Source organism: Microplitis mediator, chromosome 5 (genome assembly GCF_029852145.1).
Source record: "Microplitis mediator isolate UGA2020A chromosome 5, iyMicMedi2.1, whole genome shotgun sequence".
In the NCBI taxonomy this organism is placed as follows: Eukaryota; Metazoa; Arthropoda; class Insecta; order Hymenoptera; family Braconidae; genus Microplitis; species Microplitis mediator.
The window spans coordinates 24,305,479-24,322,851 of NC_079973.1; the positions used below are offsets into that span (position 1 = coordinate 24,305,479).

The following is a 17,373-nucleotide window of genomic DNA, read 5'->3' on the forward strand; positions in this document are numbered from 1 at the left end:
AACACGCGGGTGGAAAGAGAAAAATGAATTTACTCAGACCATTAATATATTAACTGAAAAACAGTTTGCGTTTATTTGAATATTAATATTAATATACATGATATTTTAAATTGTAAAAATATCAACATGCCCATCGCAATTTATTCAACAATAGAATAATTCATCAAGGCATTAATGTAAATAATTATTTTTATTTATCTAAAATCGAATCACAAAGAAGGCATAAAATTGACAACTGAGAATTAACGATCCAATCGAGTGAGTCTTGTCGTGGTCTTCGTGAGCTCGCGGTACCTCAACTCCTTGTATTGGCTCAACTCCGATTCTGCTGGACCTGAACGCTGTTCGTTCCTTCGTAGGGATTTTTTTACTCAACCTCAAGTATCGTGTGTTTAGTTGTTTCTCGTTGTCCTCAGCAATGCGACGACGCCCACTTTCGGTCATAAAGACAGATCGCAAACCGACGATACGCTTAACCAGGAGTGTGCTTGGTTACTAACCATTTAAGGAATTGCCTTCGTCGATATACTCTTCTTCTGCTTCTCATATATGTACACATATATATGGATAAAAAGCATGTGCACGCGCCAATTGTTATGTGTAATAAGCCGCAAGTATTTCCTTGATATTTTTAATTAACAAAATTGTTAAATTAAACAGAAATGTTTTAAGTGAAAGAAAGAAAGTAAGTAATGAAGTAATTTTTTTAAAAATAGTTTGTTATTTTGGAGTTATCTTGCGATTACGGTTTTGTATACCGGTTCTCTCTCCGCGGGACATTCTCAAAATGTTTGGCTTTGGCTTTGGCATTAACTTGCACACTATATTGGGGGTATCGGTGTCTTTGTTTAGAGCAATCGGAGACGTGTCGTCGAGCCTCAACGAGCCGTGTTGACTGCGTGCTCCTTGTTATTGCCAAAGAAAGTAAAAAAGATAAATGTCTACGAGAATGAAGATGAGGATGGGAATGGGAATGAGAAGTAAGAAAAAAGAAGGTGAGGGACTGAGATAGAGAGGGTTAAAAAATAAAATAAAATTGTCAAGTTATAAATTAATGAAAATATTATGTGGGATAAGGAGTGTAACGAACGAGGAAACGATCCGAGACTAAAAAGTTTGTTGGGTTAAATATTTATGGTGTGAGCACGTGTTCGTCTGCTTTGAATTACAGATTAAGGAATTGTGTTATTGTGGGGATAGGTCGTGTTTACTCATTCTATTTTGTATAAATTTGTTCGTTTTTAAATTTAAAAAAAAAATTATGCATGCAAAAATTTGTAATTTTTATAAATAATTTAGCGGTTTTTAGTTGTAAATAAAATAATAACTGTGTAATGTTTTATTGTGATTTAAAATTAAAAGTTATTTGTATAAAATATCTGATGGACGATAAAGTTGAATAAGCGACTGGTAATATATAAGAGTTGTATTGGATATAACCAGTTGAGTTTTAAGAGTCGCACGCATGTGAGTTCCATAATAGGGATGAAAGACACACGGGAATGACAGAAATGGTTTTATAGCTGTGCTGTTGTGTGATATGTTCTGAACGATGAAGAAAATCATCAATAATACGATCTAAGAACTCTGATACAATACGAGATACCTTGAATTTCCACCGTACCAACGATTTATTTTTATTGTTACCCGTCATGACGTTAGAGAAAAAAATATATAAATATTTTTAAAAATAAAAAAGTATTAAACTTAACAAGTCAAGTTATTCTAACGTCAATTGAACATGTCAAAATACATGTCTAAGTGAAACGCGATTGGGATTGATGGATTTTTTATCGAGTTGAATTTTTGACAATCAATCAATTAATTAACTTTTTTTTTCATTTACTTGACACGGAAATTGTAATTTTAATTTATTATAATGTTATCCTGGGTAGGAAAAATAATTTAAATTTGACTTAAATTTAAATACAAAGTCAAAAATTTGAAGTTGCTTGTCTCTAATATTTTTGATTTTTTGAATTTTCGTAGTTCGTAGCAATACAAAACTCTTTTGGAATTTGAGGAGCTCACAAAAATAAATGTACTCACAAATATTTTCGAGCTCGAAAATGTATTCAAGCTCGAAGCGGGAAGTTTTGGGGCCAAGTAATCGTTTTCCCGATTTTTTTTTCGTAATTATTTGGCACATAAATTGTAATTCAAATTTATTAGAATGTTATAACCCGAGTAAAACAAATAACTCAAATTTTACTTTTCTGGCTTAAATTTAAGTCAACTGAGCCAAAACCCACTGAAATTTAACTTTTTTGACAAATGGATACTAAGTAGGTCAAGTTATCCGAATAAAAATCAAAACCAAATGTCCCGGGTCAAAATATCTAGCCTCATCGAACCCAAGTAAGCCTCAATCCAGCCTCACTGGGTAAAGAAAGCATTTTGAGCCTCAAATGATGTTCAAAAAGCATCAAAGAGCCTCAATGAGCCTCAAATGGTGATCAAAAAGCCTCAAATAATACTAATCGAATTTAAATTACATAGTCGAGTAGTAAGTTCATTTGAGGCTCATCGAGGCTTCTTGAGAATCTTTGAGAATCATTTGAGGCTCAAAATGCCTTTTTTACTCAGTGAGGCTGGATTGAGGCTAGATATTTTGACCCGGGGTGTTTTTCATTCTTTTTCGACTTGCTTTTGACTTGACCCACTTCGTACCCATTCGTCAAATTTCACTGGGCTCTGGCTTAATTTGTTGTTGACTTAAATTTGAGTCGAAAAAGTAAACTTCAAGTTATTTTTTGATCCGGGAACTCATTATAAAATGAATAACGTTTATGATTTGATATTGATCATGAGTAAAAGAGTAATAAATATTGATTGAGTATTTTTAGTAGGTTTATTTTAGCCAAGTAAATTTAGAGTCGGATGAATAATGCATTCATGAATTTAGTTACATAAAGATAATAAAATGAGAACATATTACTAAGCTATATGTTTTGACAGCAACAACGGCAGCAACACTTGCACGATGAATCTCTTTCCACTGTAACCTCTGTCAGAAAATACACATCGCACATGGCATGCCGAGACAAACGTTATATTGTGCTGTGTGTGCTGTTGTCTGTTGTTGTTGCAAACCGCTGCCGGTACTTATAACTCTTGTGGCGATAAATTTAACAGTCTGAAGCTCTTTCCGGATATTCATCGCCCGTTTCGATGGACACTCACTGTACTCTCGATTTATTATTACAATCATATATAATATGTATGTATAATGTATGTATTCAGAAAACGGATACACCGTACACACTAAATTTAAGGAGATGCAGATACCAGAGGTTTATTCGACATAAATCATAATTATTTTTTTAAATTCCTTACATATTTTTTTAACTATGTAGGGGAGAGACAGGCGAAATTTTTACGTGTATGAGAATATAATTTTTTGATCCCGAGTATCGTTGAAAAAAATTTCGAGACATTTTTTTTATCCCGACCTCTTTTATATTAATTATTTTTAATTAATATGAAAATGTTATTTTTTTATCTTACTCATTAACCGTGAGTAGAACAATGGAAAAAAAAAATTATTTTTCTTTTTTTGTCACAGAAAAAAAAAATAATTAAAGAATATTTTAGTAAATTAAAAAAAAATATAAATAAGGAGTAAAAACTGTCTTTATTGTAATTTGATAAATAAAAATCAAAGTACAGTAGCATGAGTATAAATAGAAGTACTCGGTACTATCGAGTACTTGAACACGAGCAATTTATTAAGAGTGTCCTTAAAGCCATAGTTAAAAGGGTCTCCCGCGTCGTGTTGTCCTCATGCAGTGTCCATATAAAGGGCCAGAGCTCTGTAGTAACATATATACAACAAGACAAGTCGAGTTAAGAGTCGCGCGGCTCGTGAGACTCTCAAGTAAAGTCTTGGAGCCAAAGCAAGCCAAAGCAAGCCAAAGTAAGTGGAGCAAACCGGCTTGCACGTTGGCACATACGGTGGTCGACGCTCGTCGTTTTACCGCTTATGCTCTCGCATATTGCGCTTTTTCATCCCTCTTGCTTCTTTACTCTTTCGCAGCACCAGCACCAGCAGTAACTCTCTTGTTTCTCCTTTATTGTCACGATTCTACTCTCGTGGTTTCCAGGAAGCTGGACAGTTTTGCACGATGAGTCATATCCCGAAGAGTCTACGGTGGTCTGGCTTAACTTTTCCAAGCCCAAGCGATGTTCAGCCAAGAAATATCGCCAATAAAAACCATTACCTTTATTTTTCCCGCAATTTGATCTTTTTTTTAAACTTCCCGCCATGAAAATTTAAAATTTTCAAAAAAAGGTAAGTTATCGGTTTCGGTCCGATTTCCGAAATTCAAATTTTCATCAGATGTCGACGTTTTGACGTCGTCATGTGTGTATGTGTGTGTGTGTGTGTTTGCTTTTACGAGTTATACGAAAAAAAGAAATCAAAAAAAGAATTTGTTATACAACTTTCGATCCAGTGGTTTTTTGAGCTCGAAAACGGCGGGAAGTTTTGGGTTCGCCCCACAGGTCAACCGTTTTTCACATTTTTTTTTTTTTTTCAAGTTTTTTTACTCAATAAAAAAAGTATTTATACACTGGAACTTAAAATACTGAGCATTCATATTATATCAGCGTGTATACATCGCTGAAATAACCGGTAAAATTGCCTTCACCCACGCAATAATATATACCTTTTCTCATGATCTTTACAACTACTCAAAATAAAATCTTAATGGCACACTGAAAAAAATAATCGCTAGCTGCTAGCGATTTTTTTCGTTAGCAGCTAGCGATTTTTAATCGTTAGCTGCAAGCGATTATTTCGCTAGCGGCTAGCGATTTTTTCTTTAGCAGCTAGCGATTTTTAATCGTTAGCTGCAAGCGATTATTTCGCTAGCGGCTAGCGATTTTTTCTTTAGCAGCTAGCGATTAAAAATCGCTTGCTGCAAGCGATTATTTCGCTAGCTGCTAGCGATTTTTTCGCTAGCAGGTAGCGATTAAAAATCGCTTGCTGGAAGCGATTTTTTCGCTAGCTGGAAGCGATTTTTTCTTTAGCAGGGAGCGATTAAAAATCGCTTGCTGGAAGCGATTTTTTCGCTAGCAGGTAGCGATTAAAAATCGCTCGCTGGAAGCGATTTTTTCTTTAGCAGGGAGCGATTAAAAATACTATTTTTATCAGTTAAATAAATTTATAAATATACATATTCATATATAAATATATATTTATATATTCATATATATATATATAAATATATAAATATATATATATATATATATATATAAATATATATATATAAATATATATATATATATATATATATATATATATATATATATATATATATATATATATTTATATATATATATTTATATATATATATATTTATATATATATATATATATATATATACATATATTCATATATATATTTTAATGATAAAAACAGTATTTTTAATCGCTCCCTGCTAAAGAAAAAATCGCTTCCAGCAAGCGATTTTTAATCGCTACCCGCTAGCGCAAAAATCGCTTCCAGCAAGCGATTTTTAATCGCTCCCTGCTAAAGAAAAAATCGCTTCCAGCTAGCGAAAAAATCGCTTCCAGCAAGCGATTTTTAATCGCTACCTGCTAGCGAAAAAATCGCTAGCAGCTAGCGAAATAATCGCTTGCAGCAAGCGATTTTTAATCGCTAGCTGCTAAAGAAAAAATCGCTAGCCGCTAGCGAAATAATCGCTTGCAGCTAACGATTAAAAATCGCTAGCTGCTAAAGAAAAAATCGCTAGCCGCTAGCGAAATAATCGCTTGCAGCTAACGATTAAAAATCGCTAGCTGCTAAAGAAAAAATCGCTAGCCGCTAGCGAAATAATCGCTTGCAGCTAACGATTAAAAATCGCTAGCTGCTAGCGAAAAAAATCGCTAGCAGCTAGCGATTATTTTTTTTAGTGCATATACTCTTTACTACATTATTCTCTTCCGTCAAAGATTAATGAAAAAATAAATAATAAATTTTTACTAGGTAACTCTTTCAGACGTAATAGGCCGGCTAAAATTTATTATAAATAATTTTGTATCTATATATAATTATATATAGAGTATGAATTTATCTATAACTAAACGAATTACGCGAACAAACTGTCAGAATTTCACCTCACATGCCAGATAAGTAGATACTTAACAGCGTGAGGTCCTCTCAGAATATTATTATTATCATTCCCACCAGTTTATTTACCCCCCGTGTACACCCACGCTCGTTATTATACTTATACTCTGTACTTTTTTTACCTCAAACAATATATGTACTTTAAACTCTGTATTTTACAACAATATAATATCATAGCTGAATATATATATATATATATATATATAAATAAATATATAAGTGACTGTGTGTGTGAGAGTGTATGAAATTATCCTGATAAATATTTATTTTAAAAATAATTATCTCAAGCAATAAATGGGAACATATTAATATACGGTTGGATAATAATTATAAAAACTAATAAGTGGTACAGATATCGCGGTGACGAGCACAGATAATCGGATTATGTCGTCTCGCGTTATTTTTAATTCCGAGTGCAATTAATACCTGCCGTAACGCGATATATATATATATCGCGCTGACGAATCTCGAGCGAAACTAAAACGCTAAGGATAACCGCATGAGGACAGAGATAAAAATATGGATGTGAAAGAAAAAGGATTGAGATGAAAAAAAAAAAAAGTAAGGAAATATTTATATCGCGCGTAGTGACTGCAATAAAATAAGAATATGATACTTCTGGATATGAGATGATGCCGCTGTTGGATATAAAGGATAATTGGAATACTCAAAACAGTTTGTCGGCATCGATAATAAAGTCTCTGAGAGTTATTATTCATAAAATATACATATGAATTATTAAGTTGATAAATTAATAGATAAATGATTTTTTTAATAATTATTGCAATTAATTTTTTTTATCATTAATGATAATAATGTTAATATTGAGTCGTTCGTTTGGAAATTTTTTTCTCTGACCTAGGGCAGACCGGGGCACAATGGTCCCTCTGAGCCGCTAATTTTTTGTCTTTTTTGGGCTTCGGGTCTTATGTTCTATTTCATACAAATCCTAGGGTGGGTTGAAAAAAAACTTTTTTTTTGTTTTTCTTAGCATGGGGGTAGAATTTGTACCTTATAAAAAAAAAAAAATTTTTAAGAAAAAAAAAATTTTTTTACTCAACATTTTGAGGTGGCCCACTCGTTTTTAAAATAAATAATTGATCAAACGGGGTAGTCCCAACGAAAAAAATTACATGGTGTTCTAGAATCTGTAGGGTGTCCCCTTGAAAGCTAATTGAAAGTCAGAAGTTGAAAAAATTTTTTTCCTATTATTTTTGTAATGTGAGTAAAAAATTCAAAAATGAAAAGCATTTTCTTTTGAATTAAAATGAAAGTGAAGTAAAAAAAAATCACATTCGACAATTATTAGATGTTTTCCACGATTTTGGACAAAAAAAATTTTTTTCGTGGGAACTACCCCGTTTAATCAATTATTTATTTAAAAAACGAGTGGGCCACCTCAAAATGTTGAGTGAAAAAATTTTTTTTTTCTTGAAAAATTTTTTTTTTTTTATAAGGTACAAATTCTACCCCCATGCTAAGAAAAACAAAAAAAAAGTTTTTTTTTCAAATCCATCAAAATTTCGCCGTAAACAAATTTTTGATAGAACCCGTCATACCCCAGCAGGTCCAGTCTCCCCTACTTTAGTGAATTTTTGAGCCCTTGGAAAGTATTTTCACTAAAATATTGTAGAAATTTTCAAGCCAGTTTCAAATATTACGAAAAATTTCGAGCTTTTGAAAATTTTTACGAAAATTTCAAAGCTATGGAATCACTCAAAAAAATTCTATAATCTTTTGGAGCTCAAGAAATTAGTTGTGAAAAATGATAATAAATTTGTTATCAAGATATTTTGTTAAACGACTTAATATGTATATAAAATATAAAAAAAAATTTATTACATGTGTGCACTAGTGAAAAGAAACACGAGTAGCAACAACACTAGTATAATAGAGTATAGTAAAAAGACTGGTCGTCAAGAATAAGAGGAATGGAAAGGAAGAGTTGTAGTCGTGTGGTACAGTGAAGATGCTTAAAGAGAGAACTGAAAAATATATCCTCTTCAGAGTACGTTGCACATGGACACAAGTACAGCTGAGTATAAGTATGTGTACATATGTAAGACGGGGCTGGAACGAAGCCAAGATATTGTGCCGTCGAGTATTCACGTCGTTCAGTAGGGAAAGATCCACGGACTAGACTTAAACTTGTGAAAGAACAAGATAGAGAGCATGAGAGCAGGAGCCAGTGGGTCTATTCAAATCAAACATCAACCTTACACGAAAGATTTATAATCGCGTGGACTCATCCGGTGAATAAAAGATTTATCGTTTGTTTGAATTTCTGTACTACCAACTCCTCAATCTCATCACCATGTCTATCACGCCATTGATTATATTTATTTATTATTTATTATTTATCTTCATTTTTATATTTATTGCCATTCGCATTTTTATTGCTGGTTATTTTTACAATTAATTTTAATTAGACATTTTGTATTTTGACTCACTAATTTTACCGGAGTATAAATTATAGATTGTTCTTTTTTTTGGCTATTCGGATAATTAAAATAAGCCCCGGTGGTCTCATATTGTCAATTTTACGAGTCTAGTATAGTTACGCTTAAGTAAAATTTTTTTTTTTACCAACGACAGACTAAAACCACAACAACATAACACTTTTGCACTATCGCCAGGTTCAGCTCTAGGGTTCACAATAAAAATGAAAATTTATGAGCACGCGTGGCGAATTGTCTACCAACGCACGCTACAGCGGAACTCTATCAAAGGAAGAGGAACATAATCTTCCCATAATAAGACATAACGATCTTACAAATATATCACGTGTAGGCATTTCCTGGGCGTTTTTTTTTATTTTTTGAGCAAAAATAATTTTACTTAACAATTTTTTGGATTTGAAGGACATAAAAAAAGGAATTATTAACATTTATGACTCTTACCAGAAATATTCAGGTATGAACATTTTTTTACTTTTACTAGAACTTTTTGGGAAAGTCAAATTTTCTTCACTTTTTGACTCGTTAAAGAATAGTCCGAAAATGAGTGATTGGAACTACACTACAAAAGAGCGGTGTTAAAAATGGACTCATTTTAACTCCATCCGGTGTTGAAATGAAATTACACCGGTGTAGGAGGCGTAATTTGGTGGTGTTAAAATACCGGTGTAAAAACGGGGTAAACTGCGTCCGTTTGTATTAACTTTAAAGAGTATAAAACACAAAAAATTTCAGTTCTTTATGAAAATTAATAAAAAATATCGTTTATTAACAAGTAAGTAAAAATATTCACAAAGTAAAATATTTTAACACCGGTAAAGAATATCTACACCGGCGGCGGCGTTATTTTAACACCGGGAAATTTTTTTTAACACCGGTACAGAATATTTACATCGGCGGCGGCGTTTTTTTCACACTTCTTTAGGTGTTGAAATTTAACACCGCCGATTTTAACACCTACACCACTTGGACTTACCCCGGTGATTTTTTACAGTGTAATTACGAACTTACAAAATTTTCAATTCAAATCAATTTTGCTTAATAAATATAAACCCGCAAGAAAAGTCCACACATGCGAAAATTTTTCACACTTCTAATTATTTTGAAGTTCAACTCAAAGTTCGAAACTGCCTCAATTTTAGAAGTTCACTGTCAGGAACGTTTGTGGAACGAATTTTTTTTCTGCGTACGTTAAAAAATAATTTTTGAAAATATTTCCGAACTTGAGTTACAAAAACTCCTATATCTTGTACAGAATACATAAGAATAAATAAATTCTTCACAGTACTAAGTTCCGCGTACGTGATCGTCTCCACGTGGCCACGCATTTTTATTCGCGATATTTTCCCATCAAGTGTAAGATAATTTTCACCGGCGCTATATCATATGAAATTACACAAGTATAAAATATGAAAGGTATATAAATAAAAAATGAAATAAACGAAAAATGTAAGTAATAATAAAACATGTATGAGAGTGCGACGTGTTATGCAGAGGCAAAGAGAATATAATGCAAGTGTCTTAAAGTTTTCTCGTGTGCTACTAAGTGGAGTTGATATGGCTCCTCCTGATGAGTCGGCATTGCCTGGGTATGGACAAAAAGACTGTCTGAGATGTCCTGGAAGAGCAAGAGCCACACACCAGTCTGTAATTATTGCCCGGTGACCGTGGGAATTGAATGACGACTTTTATTTATCGTACTCTTTACGTCTTTTAAAGGAGGAACAAAAAAATGAAGAATAAAAATAAATATAAATAAATAAAGCTGATAAAAAAGGAAAAGTTAAAAGGAGCGAGTGGAGAAAGAGAGACAGGGATAAAAATAAAAGTGGCTTCTTTAACCTGTTTGAAAAGGAAGCAACATACAAGTTAGTCAGACACGTACCGTTTTCGTTCTGATCTTTCTTCCCTTTTATACTCACACGTGCTCTACGCCTTTATATTGGATGTTGCATTATATTCTCTGTCCCCATGTCGTGCGTCCAACCCTCTAATTTAAAATCTCCGAGATTGCTTAAAAGTGAATTACGTTTCGTGTGTGAAATACACACGTCATCTAAATTGAATTTTAAGTGGTTTGAAAGCATGATTTTTTTTTTTAGGTTTTTGTTGGAATGCATCAGTGAAAAAAGTTAATTAATTAGTTGATAAAAATTATTATTGATGATTTTTAAATTCTAACAGTTTTCAATTATATGAAAGTATGATGATTTTTTTTAAAACTGGAAATACGTTTGTCCACTTCTGCGAATAATGAAATTTCATTATACGAAAAAAATTTTAACTGTCAATATGAAAATCGAGATATCAAATAAATACATTAAATATTAAGAATGTTTTTGTGATTGAATTATTTCGTGGTTTCGAAAAAATTTTGTCTTCACGGAAACACGTGTGTAAGAAAACTGAAAATATTAAAATTATGATTATACTTGAGTCATTGGCATATTTTATTTAGAGAAGTGATCGATGGAATGAAAAAATATGAGAGCGGCATTTCGAAAATTTTACATATCTATCGATGAAATGATAAGTAGATTTTCAAAATTTTGTATAAGTTTTTCAGAAACTCAATAAATTTAAAAAATCAGTGAACTGCATAAATAATATATCGGTGGTACTAGTACATCACATTATCCGTAAAAATTGTAATATATATGTATACACAGAAAAAAAAGATGTCTTGGCGCAAGAAATTTTTTCTTGCCGCAAGAATATTTTTTGCAATTTTGAATGAAAACGAAAATTTTCTTGGTTCAAGAACAAAATTTTCTTAAATTTAGTCATCTTGGCATAAGATTTTTTTTTTATTCAACCGATATAATTTATGTTTCTTGAAGTAAGAAATATTTTCTTAATGAGAGAAAAATAAATATTTTGCCCCAATATATAATCAATTGTCCGAAAAGTAAAATATTCTTTATTTAAGAATAATATATTTTGAGTCGAGATAATTTGTGACTCGAGTCAAGAATTAAAAGTACTCGACTCAATGGTAAGAAATATCTTGGTTCAAGTATTTTGTTGTGTTGCGGCGAGTAAGCGTAGACGTTTGAACCAACAGCAACTGCGTTCACGGCCCAACGCAAAAATTCTCTTGGGAAAGCTAACTGTACTATACTAAAGTGGCATTAGTGCAGACTCTACGTTGTACAGTGTGCTTACTGGATATAGGTGAAAGTAAACGAACGTTCAGGGAATAATCGGATAGCATAACTGGTAAAGCTCTCGCGTGATGCCGAATCGGTCTGGGTTCGATTCCTACCAGGATCAAACCATTTATTTTTTCTTAAGTTGTTCATAAACCATTAATCGAGGATGTTTATTTCTTATCCCCTCTATTACCGTATCGTGATATTCTGAATATACACATATAATTTCCTGCTTCACAACATTTAATATTTATACTAGGTTAAATTCACTCAAAAATATAGGACGATACATTTTTGCAAGTAGAGTCATTTATTTTCTTGAATCGAGACTACATTTTTTTTAAGTAAAGAAAAAAAATCATCAATGGGAGAATTTTATGTCTTCCGTGAAGTAAATATTTGCATGATTCAAGAAAAGTTATTTTATTAAGTTATTGTAATTTTCAGAGAAATCCCATAGAAAAAGTAGACCCAGCGCTCGGTGTTTTAAAAAAAACTATCTTGTCTATGCGATTTCTCTGGGATTTTCAGAGAAATCCCATAGAAAAAATAGACCCAGCACTCGGTGTTGTAAAAAAAAAAAAATAGAATTATCGCCAGTTAATTTCTCTGAAAATCACAAAGAAATCCTATAGAAAAGATAGACACAGTAGTTTTGACAATATTGCAAACAAGAGTTGCTTCTAGGATATTCGGTATATATATATATATATATATACATATATATATATATATACACAATGGTCAGAATAATTGTTATCTACTCTAATAAAAGAAATAATAATAACGGACATAAAAAATTGTGCATGGAATCATTGTGAACTTGCAATACTTCGGAAGAGCTTTTACGTTAATAGGAAGGAATAATATAGCCGGTAATACCGGCTACTTGTGCAAAGTATCCTGATATCGATATAGACAAACTGATGATTATCACCAACGTCATGCGAAAGCTGTAGATTAAATTTGTTAAAATGACTGTGACCTATATCTGACGTGGCTTTTTACTGCTCATGAGTGGGTACGCGTGTCCTTTTTGCGTTGAATGTGATCAGTCGCAAGTCGCAAATGCTGAGTTGAGCAAAATAGAACAGTTGCGATGGAGGAGCAGTCAATTACTCGATCTTACTTCGTCGTGTTTTTACTGCAACTAATAATGTTTTTGGTTTTTCAAACGCTAATTTCACTTTGGAGACGTGAATAAAAAACTTTTTATCGTGATTATCATGAGACAACTGAATTATAGATTAAAAAATTGAAATTAAGTCTATATTATGAATTTATTTTTCGATTATTAAAAAATCAAGACAACGATGTGGATGAGAATAATAAACTGGTGGTTATTGTTCACCTATTCCTTTCAGGAAATTGAGGGATTTATTCCATTATTTAACTCGGAAAATCCCATTAATTCCTACAAATATCAACAAATGGTAAGTGAATGTTATTTAATTCAGACTTTTAAAACATTTTGGAGTTATTACAACAAATGACTTCTTGTTCACAGAGAGAAATTATAAAATTGTGCTTTTCGAATCGTTCGAATCCTCTAGTGCTTACTGATAACTTAATCAGTATAATAGACCAAGATACTCGGGAATCAATCGCGTTACCCATTAACGTTATAAATGATAAATTTAAAGCGAAGAATATTCAAATATTCAACCCATCGAGGCCTACATACATTTTGTCGACTAATTCTAATGAACAACTTGACACTTTTCTTCGGGAGTTTGAATCCATGGTAACGTGGAGTATCGAGTCGTTGTTTTTCATTGTTGACTTCACTGACAACAATTATTGCATCAATGCTTCGAAAGTGCTACAGATTTTATGGAAAAAAGAATTGCTTTCATCCTTGTTTGTCTGCAGCGAACCTGACAGTGACAAAATATGGCTGTATACTTTCAACCCTTACGCACCTCATGCTCCTCACCCATGGGAAGAAGTAAAAACTGTTGACAAACCTGATAGTCGATGGACTCTTTACAAACGGCCTTACATAAATGGTACTTATTTAAAATAACATTCATCATTTATAGAAAATTAATATAAGTTATATTTTTCTCACAGATATCAGCTTCTGTCAAAATCTCACATTTGACAAAACCAAAATCTTGGATGGCTATCCACTGAAAACAATTGGACGTCCCGCATATAAAAAAAATTGGACAAGCGATGAAGTTTATGGTAAAGAAGTTTTAAAAACTGAATTTTCGTATTTTTCTGGTATATTTTTTTCAACATTATTCTCAGAAATGAATGTTACACCAGTAATTCATTTCAATGTTGACGGCTACTTTGATAAAAACGAATCTTTCGGTTTTTTGAAATTATTAGTTAATGGTACATCTGATATAGGTATGGGTTTAAGACGATTCTATGTTGTTCCGCCGGAACTTATTGATACAGTTAAACTATATAATGAAAACGGGTTTTTGATATTGACGTTGAAAAAAAAGTTTGAGCTACCTCTCGAAGTAATTGAGGACTACTGGACCACTGACATAATCATATTATCAATCGCGACGTTACTACTTACATCCGTAACAATATTTATTAATAATAATAACAGTTTCCGCGCAACTTTCTTAGATATTTTACGAATGATATTAGGCGGGGGTATAATGACGAAACTTGAAAGATTTTCGATGCGCATTGTTTTTGTGATTGCGACAGTAGTACTTTTTATTTTAAATCCAGCCTTAGGTGGTTCTCTCTCAGCTTTGATGTCTAACCCCGAACGTCTAAGTGTAGAAAGTTTGCAAGACTTGCATACTTATAAATATCATGTTTACATCCACTTTATCCAAAAAAAATTTATCGACGAAGAAAATTTGTGGTTAGGTTTGGATCGTAAATATTTGCATTTTACAAATACGACTGATGTTAACTGTGACTATCGGGTATTAAATGACTCAACTGCTGCGTGCATTGCTTTTTCTACTCGGCAAATACGTGCTACTAAGAAATATCAGAAGCAATTACATGTGTCGGACTCATTTATTCTCAAATCGTATTTTACTTTTTGGACCCGACGTAACTGGGCATTGAAAAATCGAGTCGATCAAATAGTACTTCGATTAACCGAAGCTGGTATCATAAAACACTGGAATAGTAAAGGAATTTACGAACCTTTAAAAAAATTAAGAGCTATGGAAAAACTGGAGGAGAGTTCAGAATATTTCCAGATTCAATTAGAAAACGTATTATTCGCTATTATCTTTTTTGTATTGGGTTCAATTTTCGGGATAATTATGTTCATCGCCGAAATATATTTAAAAAGACAAGTATTGCGTTTAGAACCGCCGGAAAGAAAATTAAAATTACGACAAAAAATTGTCACTATCAATAAAAGAATTGTGATTCTCAATAAATACATTAAATAGTCAGGGTGCTCACAAATATTAGTCTTTGTGTAGTTTTCAAATGTTACAACAAAAAAATTGTCTTTATCAATCAAAGTATAGTTATTATGATTACACGTCGATAACTCAGTCATCTTTGCTTTTTTGAGCTGTAGTATTTTTGAATCGTTTTTGAAAACGCTTACTAATTACCGTTGCTCTAATCTATAATTATATATAAAGTTTCTGTGTGACAATATTGAGGAATTTTAGCAATAATGTTCTTTATTTATATATTTAGTACTCATAAATCGTTATTAAATTTTATCAACTTACAAAGTTCGGGTTATTTGCAACCTACGATTCATTATCAATTGATGTTCGTTTGATTAAATTATGTCACAAGAACATTTTTGAAATACTTTGTGACACTTTGTTTGATATTAATCTTAGCCTGAATAAGTATAATCTAATGAATAAACTAATAAAGTAATTTATTATTATTAAATATGTTCGGGAGAAATTAATTTTGAACTCACGAGATCTCAATAAAGTAACGGAAATCTAATTTTTTTTTTTTCAAATTTTAAATTTACATTGATATTCTGAGATCTACTCAGTTTCATGTACATCTCGTCGATTATCTGATTCTTTTTTTTTTAACGAGGTCTTGAAAGTTTTCTAAAATTTGAATTTACAATTTGATTATTCGGCCATTTTGAGCTTTGATCCCGTTAATTATATATATGTATATACAATTGTCAGGATAATTGCTATCTATTCTAATAAAAAAAAAAATAATAACGGACTTAACAAATTATGCATGAAATCATCGTTGACTTGCAATACTTCGGAAAAGCTTTTACGTTAATAGGGAGGAATAATATAGCCGGTAATACCGGCTACTTGTGCAAAGTGTCCTGATATTGATATTGACAAACTGATGATTATCACCAACGCCATGCAAAAGCTGTAGATTAAATTTGTTAAAATGACTGTGACCGATATCCAACGTAGCTTTTTACTGTACATTAGTGGGTACGCGTGTCTTTTTGTGTCGAATGTGATCAGTCGCAAATGCTGAGTTGAGCAAAATAGAATAGTTGCGATGAAGGATCAGTCAATTACTCGATCTTACTTCGACACTACTATGGTCGTGTTTTTACTGCAACTAGCAATTTTTTTGGTTTTTAAAACGCTTATTTCACTTTTGCGACGAGAATAAAAAATTTTTTATCGCGATTATCATGAGACAACTGAATTATAGTTTCAAAAATTGAAATTAAGTCCATATTATGAATTTATTTTTCAATTATTAAAAAATCATGACAACGATGTGGATAAGAATCATAAACTGGTGGTTATTGTTCACCTATTCCTTTAAGGAAATTGAGGGATTGATTCCATTATTTAACTCGGAAAATCCCATTAATTCCTACAAATATCAACAAATGGTAAGTAAATGTTATTTTATTCGTACTTTTAAAAATATTTTCAAGTTATTACTACTAATGACTTCCTTTTCACAGAGAGAAATTATAAAATTGTGCTTTTCAAATCGTTCGAATCCTCTAGTGCTTACTGATAACTTAATCAGCATAATAGACCAAGATACTCGGGAATCAATCGCGTTACCCATTAACGTTATAAATGATAAATTTAAAGCGAAGAATATTCAAACATTCAACCCATCGAGGCCTACATATATTTTGTCGACTGATTCTAATGAACAACTTGACACTTTTCTTCGGGAGTTTGAATCCATGGTAACCTGGAGTATCGAGTCGTTGTTTTTCGTTGTTGACTTCACTGACAACAATTATTGCATCAATGCTTCGAAAGTGCTACAGATTTTATGGAAAAAAGAATTGCTTTCATCCTTGTTTGTCTGCAGCGAACCTGACCGTGACAAAATATGGCTGTATACTTTCAACCCTTACGCACCTCATGCTCCTCACCCATGGGAAGAAGTGAAGACTGTTGACAAACCTGATAGTCGATGGACTCTTTACAAACGGCCTTACATAAATGGTACTTATTTAAAATAACATTCATCATTTATAGAAAATTAATATAAGTTATATTTTTCTCACAGATATCAGCTTCTGTCAAAATCTCACATTTGACAAAACCAAAATCTTGGATGGCTATCCACTGAAAACAATTGGACGTCCCGCATATAAAAAAAATTGGACAAGCGATGAAGTTTATGGTAAAGAAGTTTTAAAAACTGAATTTCCGTATTTTCATGGTACGTTTTTTTCAACATTATTCTCAGAAATGAA

At 32.1% G+C, this 17,373-nt stretch overlaps 1 protein-coding gene across 1 annotated transcript in view; it reads right to left on the reverse strand.

Moving 5' to 3' along the window:
- The window catches only part of LOC130667411 (laminin subunit alpha-1), a 113,196-nt gene that overhangs the window by 61,510 nt on the left and 34,313 nt on the right, over positions 1 to 17,373 (reverse strand). The gene's annotated exons all lie outside the window — the stretch shown is intronic.